Source organism: Prenolepis imparis, unplaced genomic scaffold, assembly GCF_030444845.1.
Source record: "Prenolepis imparis isolate NDT839.2.m4 unplaced genomic scaffold, iyPreImpa1.0 SCAF_3, whole genome shotgun sequence".
Taxonomy (NCBI): Eukaryota; Metazoa; Arthropoda; class Insecta; order Hymenoptera; family Formicidae; genus Prenolepis; species Prenolepis imparis.
In genome coordinates, this window is record NW_028141161.1 from 2,530,542 (window position 1) to 2,545,178 (window position 14,637).

Below are 14,637 nucleotides of genomic sequence, written 5' to 3' on the forward strand. Positions count from 1 at the left end.
GTCTGCAGAGTGCTCGCGTTTCACTCTTCTCGACAGAATATCGGCAGCGACTAATCGTTTTGCGGTATCGCAAACTCGTTAAATCCTTTTCTGTATCGCCCGTTTGTAAGCAAGCTGTCCTTGTCTATCACTAGGAATCCATACTTTTGTTGCCAACAAATACGACATAATTTACTGAAATCTTCGTACGACATGTCGGTATTCACATGATCGTTGTACACGTGTTTCAAGTTGGTACCGTCCTGTTTAAACAAGATCAGTAAGTTCGCGTTGTCGCGTATAAGATGTTTTGGTATTCTCGCGTACGTCTGACAGAGATAGAAGCAATCAACGTTCGAGTGGCGTCCCATTGAAAAGTACTCTCTTATCGTATCTTGCTTGTCACACGCCACGTCATCAAAGATGAAAATCGAGTTTGGACATGCCTCGCTCGATGGAATGACGTCACTGTTATTGGAGAATGTAAAGTAGCCGATTTCTTCGATCGACGTCAACAAATTCTCTAGATACCGATATTTCGACTGTTGCAGTGACTTTGAGTACACGTACACGTTTTCGAAGCAAACACCGTGCGGGCTTTCTATCAAACTAATCAAGACGTTAGTTTTACCGCAATTCGAGGGGCCGCATACGATTGCGCGTATAGTAGTCGGCAACATCGTACCATGTCTGCGCATCTCCGCGTTGTCCCCCACCGAGCGTAATCTGTCGTCGCAATTCGTCACGCGTATCGTCAAAGGTTGTCGCACGAATCTCATTTTCCCACTCCCCGATTGAATCGAACGCTTGCCTATATATAGCTGCGCGGAACCACGAATCGCTCAGTAACGAAAAAATGTTTGTTCTGCTAACAAGTGCCTCCGATATTCAAGGTTTAAGCGCCGAACAGCTGCAATTTGTGCCAAAAGCAGTTTTACTGCAATGTGAAAATCACATCCACTACATGTGGGACAAGCTTCCGGAACACATAAAGGCGGATCCAGAGATTCAGGTCTGTCGCCGCTGTTTCGAACATTACAATCGACCGTGGCAGCGAACGCACATCGACGGTCCAGCGCCGATGATAAAGGATTGCAGCGAATGTCAGCGAAAAAAATAGGTAGAGGACTATTAAATCACACAATAAACGCACTTCCAATCGAATTCCATATCCCCGGCTATCAGTTTTGTGGTCCGGGCACGCGGCTACAAAAGCGATTAGTCAGAGGCGATCGAGGTATCAACCCATTGGACACGGCGTGCCGTGAACACGATATTGCATACTCTCGGAGCAACGATCTCACCGAGAGACACGTGGCGGTACTCGCCGACAAAGCGCGAACTCGTATCATTGCGAGAGATTCAACTCTCGGTGAAAGAGCCGCCGCCACAGCTGTCTGGGCAGCAATGGAAACCAAGATGAAGCTCGGTATGGGCCTGAAGACGAAGACGAAGACAAAGAAAAAGATGACGAAGAAACGGATACTTCCGGTATCGAAACGCGGTGGCATATTGCCAATTCTACCAATGTTGGGCGCGCTTGGATCCATGATTGGTGGAGCGGCTGGTGTAGCAAAGATGGTGAACGACGGAAAAGCTGCACAACGTCAGTTGCAAGAGATGCTACGTCACAATCGCGCCATGGATGGTCACGGATTGTATCTCGCTCCATACAAACACGGACGAGGAGTTTCAACGAGAATAAAGGGGGGAAAAAAAACGTCAAAGAGACGCTAAAAATTCCACAGGGCGTAACTACCAACATACAATTGCTACAACTGGCAAAACGTATGCGCATTCCATACTTTAGAGGTGTTTTCATGCGTGATTCGCTACCGATCGGTGGTATATATCAAAACGAGAGCAGCATCATAAATTTGAATAACGCTAAAGAATCAGGTACTCATTGGGTGGCGTACGCAAAGAGGGGGAATCGCGCTATATATTTCGACAGTTTTGACAATCTTCGACCACCGAATGAATTGGTGCAATATTTCGGGCGGAACGTGACAAAGATACAGTATAATCAAACACCTGTTCAAACTTATGATCAGAGCATCTGTGGACAATTATGTTTGCAGTTTCTCCGAATGGTCGATACACGTGAATTTAAAGACGGACATTGCATTATTTAACTCAGTATTCGTTAAACAGTTTTGCCGATATGTCTATGACATTCACGCTGACTGGAAAGAGTAGCGTCCTCGCGGCAAACTACTTTTCCGCCATAGATTTGAGCGACGAATACGAACTCGATCTAGCGGATTTTAAGACTTATCACACGATATCGAACGTGAATTCCTCGAATAATAAATTTTACTTTGGCAAAGATGACGCGGAAATTACGATTCCCGAGGGATCGTACGAGCTGCAAGCGATACATGAGTTTTTGAAACATGCAATTTCACGAAAACGTCTGCGACACGCTGTTCGTGATGACGATAAAAAACACATTGACAATGGTGATTTTGAAGAATACCCGATAGTGCTCCGCGCTAATTACAATACGATGAGGAGCGAGATCAAATGCGCCTACAGAATGAATTTTAACAAGCCTAACAACATTGGATCGCTGCTGGGATTCTCGAACCGTATACTGCAGCCGCGAAAATGGTACGAGTCGGACATGCCGATTATCAACGTGAACATTATCCGCGTAGAGTGTAACGTGACCGCGGGCGCATACAACAACGGCAAACTCGTTCATACGATACATGAATTTTCACCGAGGGTACCATCAGGATATAAGATATCGGAAACACCGGCGCACATCATTTACTTGCCGATCATCGCGCGGAGCATTACGTATTTAACGTTACGCGTTGTCGACCAGGACAGACGATTGCTCGATTTTCGAGGAGAAGAGATCACCATTAGATTGCACGTACGACGACGACAGCGATAACGTACGTGTGCGGCGTATGAGTTGAACGGATCGAAAGACACGAGAGATAACACAATCTTTACGGAGCCAGCGACAACAACAACAACAACGTCGACATTCACTAATATCCAATTATCCGGTTGCGCCAAGAAAAAGAAAATGAACGCATCAAACGTTGCGTTTTTACAATCTTTGGGATTCGCGGTGCGAAATATCTGAACAATGACCGACATCCTCAACATCGGGGAAGAGTCAATCTTCGACGATCGCATCATCAAAATTGAGACTCACACGTACAACCCGTTCGCCAACACCACGTTCGGACACAGTGATGAGATAAGAATACCCATACAACAACAGGATCTGTATACGTTGCCGTTTGACAGTTTTCTATACATCGAAGGAGAATTAAGGATAAATAGACCAGCCGAAGGATCTGATGTGATACTGGGAAATAATTGCGTCGCATTCATGTTTGATGAGATTCGATATGAACTCGATGGCGTGGAGATTGATCGCAACAGAAACGTGGGAATAACAAGTTTGCTCAAAAACTATGTAACGATATTATCCGATAGAAGCGTGATTATGAGAAACGCCAGCTGGAGTGATCCGACTACTGTGAATGGAAACTTCAATTTTTGCGTGCCGCTCTACATGTTATTGGGATTTTGCGAGGATTACAGACGAGTGGTGATTAACGCTCGTCACGAGTTGATCTTAATACGATCGCGCAACGACAACAATTGACTGGTTGGAGATTCGACGCTGGAGCCTGTGATCAACATATCCAAGATACAATGGCGAATGCCACATGTGTTGTTGAGCGAGATTAAGAAGCTGTCTATGCTGCGCGCTCTGGAAAGCGGACGCTACCTCAGCATGGGTTTTCGCTCGTGGGATCTGTATGAGTTTCCGCTATTGCAGCGTACAACCAAGCATTCGTGGGCCATTAAAACCGCGACTCAGCTGGAGAAACCACGATACGTTATCTTTGCTCTGCAGACAGGCCGGAAGAATGTCATGTCTGAGGATATGAGTCGATTGTAAATTGACCAACGTGAAACTCTATCTGAACTCGGAATGTTATCCGTACGACGACATGAATCTGGACTTCGATAAAAACAGATGGTCGATTCTGTACGACACGTATGCGCGTTTCTGCAAAAACTATTACGGATACGAGTATCTCGAGCCGAGTCTCACCGTCTCAATGTTTTTACGTAACGGCCCATTCGTAATCATCGATTGTTCTCGACAAAACGAATCGATCAAGAGCGCAACCGTGGATGTGAGATTGGAATTTGAGTGTAAGGAAAACGTGCCGATGAATACCTCTGCATACTGTCTCATCATACATGATCGCGTGATCCAGTACAACCCGTTGACCAACGTTGTGCGCAAAATCACCTAAATGCACCAACAATTTAGAGAGGGGGAAGCATAGCAGAATATTAATCAAAGTGTTATGAGATGGTTGTCATTCTTCTTTTTAAACTGATACATCGAAGAGAGATTTCGTCATGTCCGTACCAACGTTTGTGGATCTACAGGGGTTTATCCTCAATAAACAATTCATTGTAAAGGAAGCGGCAATCCTGAGAAGAGGATTTATTTTATCACATTATTTTTTCGCATGTCCTGTACCATGGGATGTGCTCATAAAATCGGAGAGACACCAAGCCTCATGGTTGACTCGAAATCATCATGGATTAAGATGGAATGATGGAAACGTTCCATATAGCATGGCTCAGCGTTTGATTACAACAGCTATCGTTGGTGGACCACATGAAGAAGAAGAAGAATCAATTCTCGTATATGTAAAAGGACTTGAAAAGCGAGAATGGTTAGCCGATATATTGGATGATGCGGGAAACGGTTTCATTATTGAGACCTTGGATGCTAATTACGACGATATCGAGTCTCTAAATAATCTAGATGTTAAAAACACTATGCGATGTGGAAAACATGTTAAGAATTGCGCATTACAAAATGTATTCAAAATATTTAACTGGTGGTAGCAACGCCAGAAAGAATTGCAAGATTTGGAAAAATAAAATATTTAAACATTAATGTGTTTTATCTCTTATTCCCCTTCCCCTTCCCCAATCCTTTCCTCACGAATCGTTTCTAAGAATTCTTTTTATCCGAGCGCCGTTTCCCCTTCTCCTAAATTTCATAGCGCCAATAGTATTCTAGAATCTCCCACCACATTTACCCCACTACTTTTAAAAATAAGCGTCATGTACAACACTCGATTAATTTCTTTATACGATCAGTGTCGTGTTAACCGTTCGTACTGGTGGTTTCACTTTTAAAATCTGGAAATATGTACTACGCTGAAGGAAGCAGCGGCTCCGGCAGACATGTGAATAATTACATACCGAATTGTAATGAAACTCCATCGTTTGAGAACAAATGCAACAAGTTTAACTTTTTCTATTTTTCTATTTTTGTCTTTATATTTTTTACAATTTGTTTTATTTTTAAACTAATTTCATTTTTACAGCTTTTCATTAAAGCCTCATGCGGTTCGTATACTATGCAAACGATATGCATTGACAGCTACGGGATTTAAATTCCTCGAAATTGGTATCAAAGTGGATCCATCGAGTTACGTGGAAATAGCCATAGGAGATCATCGAGGAAAGGAACTGATACTATCTCTCGAAGCGTGGAAGGGACTCTACGAGCAACGTTACAATATTCAGAATCTGCTTCGAAACGACTCTAAAAATGCCTACAGTTTTATAAGCCTTGGACCACTAACAGTGCGAGTTCGTACGATTAACGACGCCAAGTTAATAAGTCTTGAATCTTCAAATGTATGCATGATGATGATCGAATCGACGTTACACCGTATGTTCGATCTCGATCCATGCATCGATGTAACTTTTGACCGATTAGTTAAAATTACCAATACAGTCGATATCAAGTTTACGCAATTTTCAAATATCGCGTCCACTGTAAAGGATAATAAAGAAGTATTAAATGTAATACACGCTAGCGACGCCTTCAACAAGCATCAGCTCATCGATTGTGAGCTGGCAGCTTTAGTTTTTATTTCATAATATGTAGGAAAAAAATATGTAAAAGAATAAAAGAGTTTTTAAGTTTAAATTATGATGTAATTTCTTTGCACGCATTTCCAATCTCCATCTTTCTCCCACCCGTAAGCAGTCCCAGCTCTTATACGTATAGCTCCCCAATAGTTGCTTGGTCCTTGCGGGGGATGACGTCATGCGGGGAAGGGGGAACGTGACGCTAGAGACTGAGAGGCTAGGGACCGAGAGGCTAGGGACTGCGAGGCTAGGGATCGCGAGAGATAGCGCTTAGAGGAGACTAGGGACCGCAAGAGAGGTGTCGCAGCGAGAAACATGAAAGAGAGAGAGATAGCGCGAGGTTAGGGACTGCTAGAGAGATAGCGCTTAGGAGAGAAAGAGAGAGCGCGAGGTGAACGCGAGGTGAACGCGAGAGAAAGGGAGCGAGAGGCGCACGCGAGAGATGACGCAGTGAGGGAAAAGAACAGGAATTTTTAAAATGAATATATTAATTTAATATTAATTATTTTTAATTATGAATAAATGTGTATTATACATTTGTGTGTGTGTGTGTGTGTGTTTAAAAGAATATAAATGAATATAAATGTATGTAAATGTATATAAATGTGAATATAAAATGGATATAAAATTATAATATAAAATGGATATAAAATTTTTAAAAATATAAATGAATATAATGATAAGAATATATGAGTATATAAAATTTTAAGGATCGCGAGAGCGCTTAGAAGAGATAGCGCGAGGCGTTTTATGAGAGAGCGAGAGATGGGGAAGGGCAACGCGATGCTAAGGACCACCAGAGATAGCGCGAGAGGTGCACGCGAGAAAGGGATAGCGCGAGAGCGCTTAGAAGAAAGAGCGTGAGGCGTTTATGAGAGAATGAGAGGCACACGTGAGAAAGAGATAACCCGAGAGGCGCACGCGAGAGAGATGTTTGCAAAGGAATCGGCGCTCCCTAAACAATGAGAAAGAATTCCGCTTAGGGGGAGGGGAAAGGTACCGCAAAGGCTGACGAATATCGGCGCGTAATGCAACACGGTCTTTTACCGCGAAAAAAACACGTGTCCCGAAGTGTTCATTGCGATAAGCGCGACCTCCCAAGATCCCCTCAGATGGTGGAGGGGGAGGGGGAGGTACCGCGTGGGTGGCCGAATGTCGGCAAAATTATCGCAAAAGAATTCTTCCTAAACAATGAGGAAGAAACGTCGCAGCTTTATGAGCAGGGGAGGGGGAGGGCGGAAGTACCGCCAAAGCGCGTCCCTTATGGGGGAGGGAAGGGGAAGTACCGCGAGGGCGGCCGAATATCGGCGCTCACTTTGCAGTGTTTTGTTTATAATAAAACATGTTAGATAATTCAAAGTAATACAATACGCTGTTTTGTTTATGAAAAACAATACGCGATAAGCGTGTCCCGCACAGCGATAAGCGCCCACGCCCCGCGTGACGTCATCCCCCTCGCCTACAAGATCCCCCCCGCCCCGCGTGACGTCATACCCCCTCGCCAAGGAGAACCCCCCCGCCCCGCGCCCCCCTCGGAGGACCTGGGTTAGAACTCTCCTTGTATTCCTACTGTCGATTGCTGAACGAACCGCATGTTTTCTCTTGAAAGCAAAGACAAAATTCGGTATGGGGATGAAGACGAAAAAATCTTTGAAAAAGAAGAAGAAACGAATACTGCCTGTGGCGAAGCGTGGTGGTATCTTGCCAATTTTACCATTGTTGGGAGTTCTCGGTTCGTTGGCCGGTGGAGCAGCGGGAGTCGCAAAGGCTGTGAATGATAGCAAGGCTGCGCAACGTCAGCTTGAAGAAATGCAACGTCATAATCGCGCTATGGAAGGTCGTGGAGTTTATCTCGCTCCATACAAGCGTGGACAGGGATTCTCAACTAAGAAAAAAAAACGTAAAAAAAAAACGCTAAAAATGCCTGTGGGTGTAACAACTAATGTACAATTGCAACAACTGGCAAGACGTATGCGTATACCATTCTTTAGAGGTGTTTTCATGCGCAATAATTTACCGATTAGCGGTATACGACAAAATGAAAGCGGTATTGTAAATTTAGATGACGTTGATGGTTCCGGTACCCATTGGGTTGCATATGTAGAGAGGAAATCGAGCAATATATTTCGATAGTTTTGGCAATCTTCAACCACCCAAAGAATTGGTGCAATATTTAAATGTTACGAAAATAGAATACAATCACACATCCTATCAAAATTATAATCAGAATAATTGTGGACAATTGTGTTTACGATTTCTTCAAACGACTGATATAAAGCCTGTCAATCCATCATCACGATTCAGTTTGACAACATGTCGCTAACACTAACGTTGACGGGTAAAAGTAGCGTTCTCGCTGTAAGCTACTTTCCAGCTATAGATTTATCGAATGGTGATTATGAGCTCGGTTTAACAGATTTTGAAACTTATCATACGATACCGAATGTAAATTCTAAGAATAATAAATTTTACTTTGATAACGATGACAAGGAAATTACGATACCAGAGGGATCATACGAAATACAAGCTATAGATGAGTATCTGAGACGTGCAATTTCACAATATCCTTCCAATAAAGAGCAGAATGAAGATGCAATAGTGCTTCGCGCCAATCATAATACTCTAAAGAGCGAAATCAACTGCATCTATAGAATAAATTTTAGTAAACCAGACAGCATAGGATCGCTGTTGGGATTCTCGTCGAATCGTATATTGCAACCTCACAAATGGCATGATTCGAATTTACCTATAAATATTATTAGCGTGAATATTATCCGTATAGAATGTAGCGTCACCACTGGTGCGTACAGTAATGACAAGCGCGTACACACGATACATGAATTTTCACCGAGCGTGCCGCCAGGATATAAGATATTGGAAACGCCTGCACAGATCATTTATCTCCCGATCGTCGTACGGAGCATTACTGACTTAACGATACGCATTGTTGATCAAGAAGGACGATTGCTGAATTTCGAGGAGAGGAAGTTACTGTAAGATTGCACGTACGGCGTCGACAAAATTAGCGTGTGATGCTCGTGCTAAATGATACGGAGCACGTGAGAGACAATAATTTTACGAGGGACAATACTTTTGCGAGAGCAGCTGCGGCGGCTGCAGTGAGCGACAATAATCAGAGATCTCGTTACACTAAAAAGAAACTCAGCGCATTGAATCGCGAATTTTTAAAATCATTGGGATTCATCGTATGAAAAGATGATTGATATTTTGAATATTGATGGTGAGCCAGTCTTTGATGATCGTATCGTCAAGGTTGAGACACATACGTACAATCCATACGCCAACTCATCGCTTGGACATAGCGATGAGATACGGATACCTATAAACCACCAGGATTTGTACACGTTACCGTGCGAAAGCTTTCTGTATGTTGAGGGAAAGTTGACGGTATCTAAAATAGATGCAAATGAAACGCTGGTATTGGCAAATAACTGCGTTGCATTCATGTTTGATGAAATTCGATATGAACTCGATGGTGTGGAGATTAATCGCAACAGAAACGTTGGAATAACTTCAACGTTGAAAAATTATGTCTCTTTAACTACCGAGAGAAGTAAAATCTTGAAGAATGCCGGGTGGGATATGACACATAATGGATCATGTGGTGATAGTTGCATGTTTAACTTTTGCGTACCGCTCAACATGCTGTTGGGATTTTGCGAAGATTACAAGCAAGTTATGATTAACGCTCGCCATGAATTAATTTTGATACGTTCGCGCAACGACAACAATTTTCTGTATGGACGTGCGGAAGCTGATTTTGAATTGATCAAGATACAATGACGTATGCCGCATGTAATATTGAACGAAATCAATAAACTATCCTTGTTACGAGCATTGGAAAGCGGGCGATTCTTAAACATGAGTTTTCGCTCTTGGGATCTGTACGAATTTCCGCTGTTACATAGTACGACCAAGCATTCGTGGACTGTGAAAACCGCCTCTCAGCTGGAAAAGCCGCGATATGTGATCTTTGCACTGCAGACTGGTAAAAAGAATGTTATGACAAAAGATAAAGCCTTTTATTTTAAATCAATTAATGTTCTCCGGGGGGGGCAAGCCCCCCCAGGGTGCAATACAGTATAGTGGCTTTAAAGCCGCGTGCATAGATAATTTCATTGGCGGGGGACAATGCCCCCCCCCGCCACTGGGCACCATGCAATAAAGCGTTGAGGGGGCCCAGGCCCCCCCCAATCTCACGAGTTGTTAAATAAAAAATCATCGCCCCGGCTGACTGACCGGGGCGACGATCATCCAACAGCGCATGCAAAATATCCGCTCCCGGTCTACGCAAGCAAATAGAAATAGGTCCGAGGGCAGACACGCGGCGAATAACTAGAATATGTCACGCGAAATTCACTCTTGGCATTCATTCACGGAGCCCACACACATCCACGCAAGCGCATTCCCCATTCATGCACATTAAAGATCGCATATAAATAGGTATAAAATAAGAATAACATAAATAGAAATAGTCAAAAAATAAATAAATTAATAAGCATACACACGCAGTCGCAATAATTAAAATAAATAAATAAGCGCAAGCAAGCATATTATGTGGGCAAGACACGCGACATTCATTCTCGTATAATTTACGCGGAGTGTCACGACCATCAGCCGACGGGCCAACGCCGGCGAATCGCTCGCGGCGGAGTCGCGAGAACCCCATTCGCGGAGGAACGGGAGGGAGCAGCATACTGGCGCCCACCGGACACGTGCTCCACGTAGATGTCCCTTGACCAGCGAATAGTATCCGATACAATGAGGCGGCGCATCAACGAGGCGTACGCGTTAGTCACGCGCAGTTCTCGGAGCACCGCCTCATTGATCGGATCCCATGAACCGAGCGCGCCGACGACGAAGGCCGTCACGACGACCCGGTATCCCCTCCGCTGGAGCTCCTCCGCTAGAGGTGAGTACTTTTCAACCTTCCTCACCCTAGCCTCATAGAACACCTCCAGCCGATTTTCAAAGGGGACCGTGACGTCGCATATGACGACACTCTTGGAGGGGTCATGCCTAACCACAAGGTCAGGCCGTAGCTCCCCAAGTTCCCCGTCGACGCCCTCGACACGCCGGTTGACCCGCTTATCCCCCGGCAAGCGGCAAGCCCTCCAAAAGCGGTGCAGGACGGCATCGTGCCTCTGCTGTATCGCGGCGGCGTGAACCCCGCAGTGCCTCAGCACATGGGGAAGTGTCTCGGCTGCTCCACCGCATCGCCGACACCTCCGGTCGCCCTCCCCCCAACGGCGAGCGCCGTTTAGCGGGAGGACGTCCAGACGTGCCCGATGGATGAACCTCCAATCAGCGAAGCGGGTGAAGCTGCCACCGCGGACGAAGTGATTGCTCACCCCGGCACGCGATGACACCTCGTACACCTTCCCCTGGTCAGGCTTGCGGAGGAGGGTGGTCTCGTACCACGCCGCCACAGCAGAGCGCAAACGGGTCACCACCTGGGCACGGGCCCCAGGCGGCATCCTCACCGTCGCGCCCCTGGATCCGCGGCATACCACTACCAGCTCCTCGGTCGGCGCACACCACTCCCATCGTAGCGACAACCTGTCGGACTGCCTCCGGGCAGCGTTCCGAGCCCTCGACCATAGAGAGCGCTCTCCTCCGTCACGCAGCCTCCCCTCGAGCGAGCCCGAGAGGAAAGCCGCGACATCCTCGTTGCTAGGTGGTTGGCCGATGCGCCTGGCTACAACCCCCCCCCCCAGAGACGACCACGTGAGCCCCCTGACCGTCTCGTAGCCAGCCGTAAGCATACGGAAGGACTGCGCGACGGACAGGACGTCCGCGAGGTCGGCCAGCGGAAGCAGTCCACAGCCCCCCGGCTGGGAGGGAGGTAGACCACCTCCGCGCTTGCTCTCTGTGGGAGATTGAGCGAGGCCTTGGCCGTCCTGCGTATCTGCAGATCCGCGGTCTTCAGCGGGCGCTTCTCCATGGCCGCACCAAGAAGTCCATCCGCGGCAAGATGTTGGATGCCGCGGTCTCCACCATCTGCCACGGGGCGAGGAGGGATCGGTCTACCGCCCGAAGATCCTCGAGGAGGCCGCCGATGGTCCGGAATGGCGTCGCGTCAACCGCGAAGCCGGTCGGCACGCCAAGATGTTGATACGGCTGGCCGTTCGCCAGGTGATGAACGGGCTGTCCCTGGATGGCGAACGCCGTCGGTAGGACCCTGCCGCCCGCCCCCGCACCAATGTGCAGTCAGTCAGCCGGGGCGACGATTTCTATTTAACCTAACTCGTGAGATTGGGGGGGCCTAGGCCCCCTCAATGCTCTATTGCATGGTGCCCAGTGGCGGGGGGGGGGGCTATTGTCCCCCGCCAATGAAATTATTCATGCACGCGGCTTTAAAGCCGACATATATTGTATTGCACCCTGGGGGGGCTTGCTCCTCCGGGGAACATTAATTGATCTAAAATAAAAGGCTTTTATCTGTTCTTATCAGCTTAATATCTGATACAATCCCCATAGGGGATTCAGAATATTAAACTGATTTTTGGAACCGGGCGGGTGACCGGAGCTTGCTTCGACTCTGCCGCGGGTCGGCCTGGCATTGCAGTACCGTCAGGAACGGCCTAATAAGTTAACCTAAAAATAATTAGTCTTAGATTAATTATCGTGGCTCATTAGCGGTGGACACCCGTGTTGCACTCCGGCTTTCAGGGATCAGTGGCGTATTCAGCGTATTCGTATTAACGGGTAATAATGTCGTGCGAGGAGAGCCGAAGGCCGGGAATTATTTTATGTAGCTGACCATTGCGTCGAGAGTGCGTATTCGCGTTTTCCGTTAACCGGCCGCGAAGTGATCGTATTGAGTGTCGCGACCGCGAGTGACGGGTGCCCTGGGAGTCCGTGTGCCACGTAGACGTGCGGTGCATTTGGGGTTAGGGAGCGCGGGTGCGGCGTGTGTGTGTAGTGTATCGCGTTCCGACGGACCGCGGAACCACGCGTCCGCGGCGATCCGTCGGAACGCGATACACTACACACACACGCCGCACCCGCGCTCCCTAACCCCAAATGTGGTGCGCTGACCGCGCAATAAAATCATGCAACAATCCCGCATATAACATCCGACGACAACCTAGAGAGGTTAGGGACGCGTGGGTGCGGTTCGCGTATGCACCGTGCGTCCAATCCAATAATTTATTCAAACCGCCTGATTAACCTCTGCCGAGTCAAATTTATATTTTTGTTGCATGTTCTTTATTTATTTATTTATTTTATTTTTATCTTGTGCTTACGCTTTGCCCGCATGTGTTTGCGTGACTCGGCGGATTGATCGGGCGGATTAAAAGCCTAATACACTTGCTTGAGGCCTGATCCACAGGTAGTTGCGGCATGGCACACGGACAGAATCCCCAGGAGGTTGTCCTCGACTACCCGGTAGCGGGGAAGGTGAAATGTCCTCGGTGCTGGCTAAGCGAGGACAGCGCGATAAAATCACGCGGCGAGTTCTGCGACCCGGCGTATCTCGCTAAACATCTTAAAAAATCCCATCCGGTGGACACCCTGCAGTACAAATGCGCGACGTGTGAGTTCCGGGGCACCGGGGCTTACCCCCTAAAATCAGTCAAGGCGCATTTTGATAGGACGCATGCGGGGGCTCCCCCGGGTGGCGCGCTGGGTCGCGAAGCGAGCGGCACCCGTCGGAACAAAAATATTAAAGTTGATGTGGTTACAAGTGCGAGGAGCCGGATATCGGACGCGGCCCCGCCGTCGGCTTCAGCATCCGGTGAGTCGTCGCAGACCCGAGCGTCCTCGCGGCAGCCCAGGCTGCACCTCACGGCCCCTGTCACCTCCACATCACCAACATCTACAGCGGAAGCCCCCTCCTATGCGGTCGTCACAGCGGCGAACCCGGCAACGCGGAGAACGCCGCCGGCAGCGACCACCACGTCGAGGGCGGCCGCCTCCCAGAGGCCGCGACCAACGGGCGGAAACGTGCCGCGCCGAGTGGAGCGACGGCCGTCGCTCCTGGCGCCGGGGTGCGTCCGCCGACTACAACATCCGGTGGCAGGCTGTCATCGAGTAAGCGTAGCGTCCGCAGCAGCAGCCCGCCTACCGCGTCCAGAGGGGCACGCGCGCCTCCCCTCGGGGGAGTCATCCAGAGGGGCGGTGCCGAAGAGGACCACGGCTCCCTCCGTGATCCCGCCATTTACCGCCAGGGCGGCGGGGTCGTCCAGGAGTCGGAGGTCGAGCAGCGTGCCTCTCGAGAAAAGCGGCGCGTCAAGACCGGCGCTTGCCTCCCCGTCCGTCGCCGATCAGCGATGATTCGCCTTCCTTCGGCGGCGGCGGAGGCACACGGAGAAGGACGCCCGAGAGGACCCCGCCAATCAACATCCGAGCGGGTCCTTCTACCAGGAGCCGATCTCGGGCGTCCAGCGTGCCGGTCGAGAAGAGCGACGTGGAAGCGAGGCGGATAACGAGATCGATGCTGAAAGATGCACCGCGGGGGTCGCGCGTTCCAGCCGCGTCGTCCAGGAGGACGACCGGCGACGACCACCTCTGCCGGCCCCGTGGTGCGCAATCTGGACGTTGCGCTTTCGCGCGTCGCGAGGCTCGGGGGGGTGGGCGCGGGGACCGACGAGGACGTCGTCCCTGCAGCGTGGGAACATCCCCCCCCCGGGGACCCCTGGTTCGCCGTGTATACTATGCGAGTACTCTGCGTTGATACCACTGCTT

General features: G+C 48.5%; 1 pseudogene; it reads left to right on the forward strand.

The window, feature by feature from the left end:
- The first annotated feature begins 12,357 nt into the window (after positions 1 to 12,357).
- On the forward strand, positions 12,358 to 12,539 carry LOC145934614 (U2 spliceosomal RNA; annotated as a pseudogene).
- The last annotated feature ends 2,098 nt before the right edge of the window (positions 12,540 to 14,637 follow it).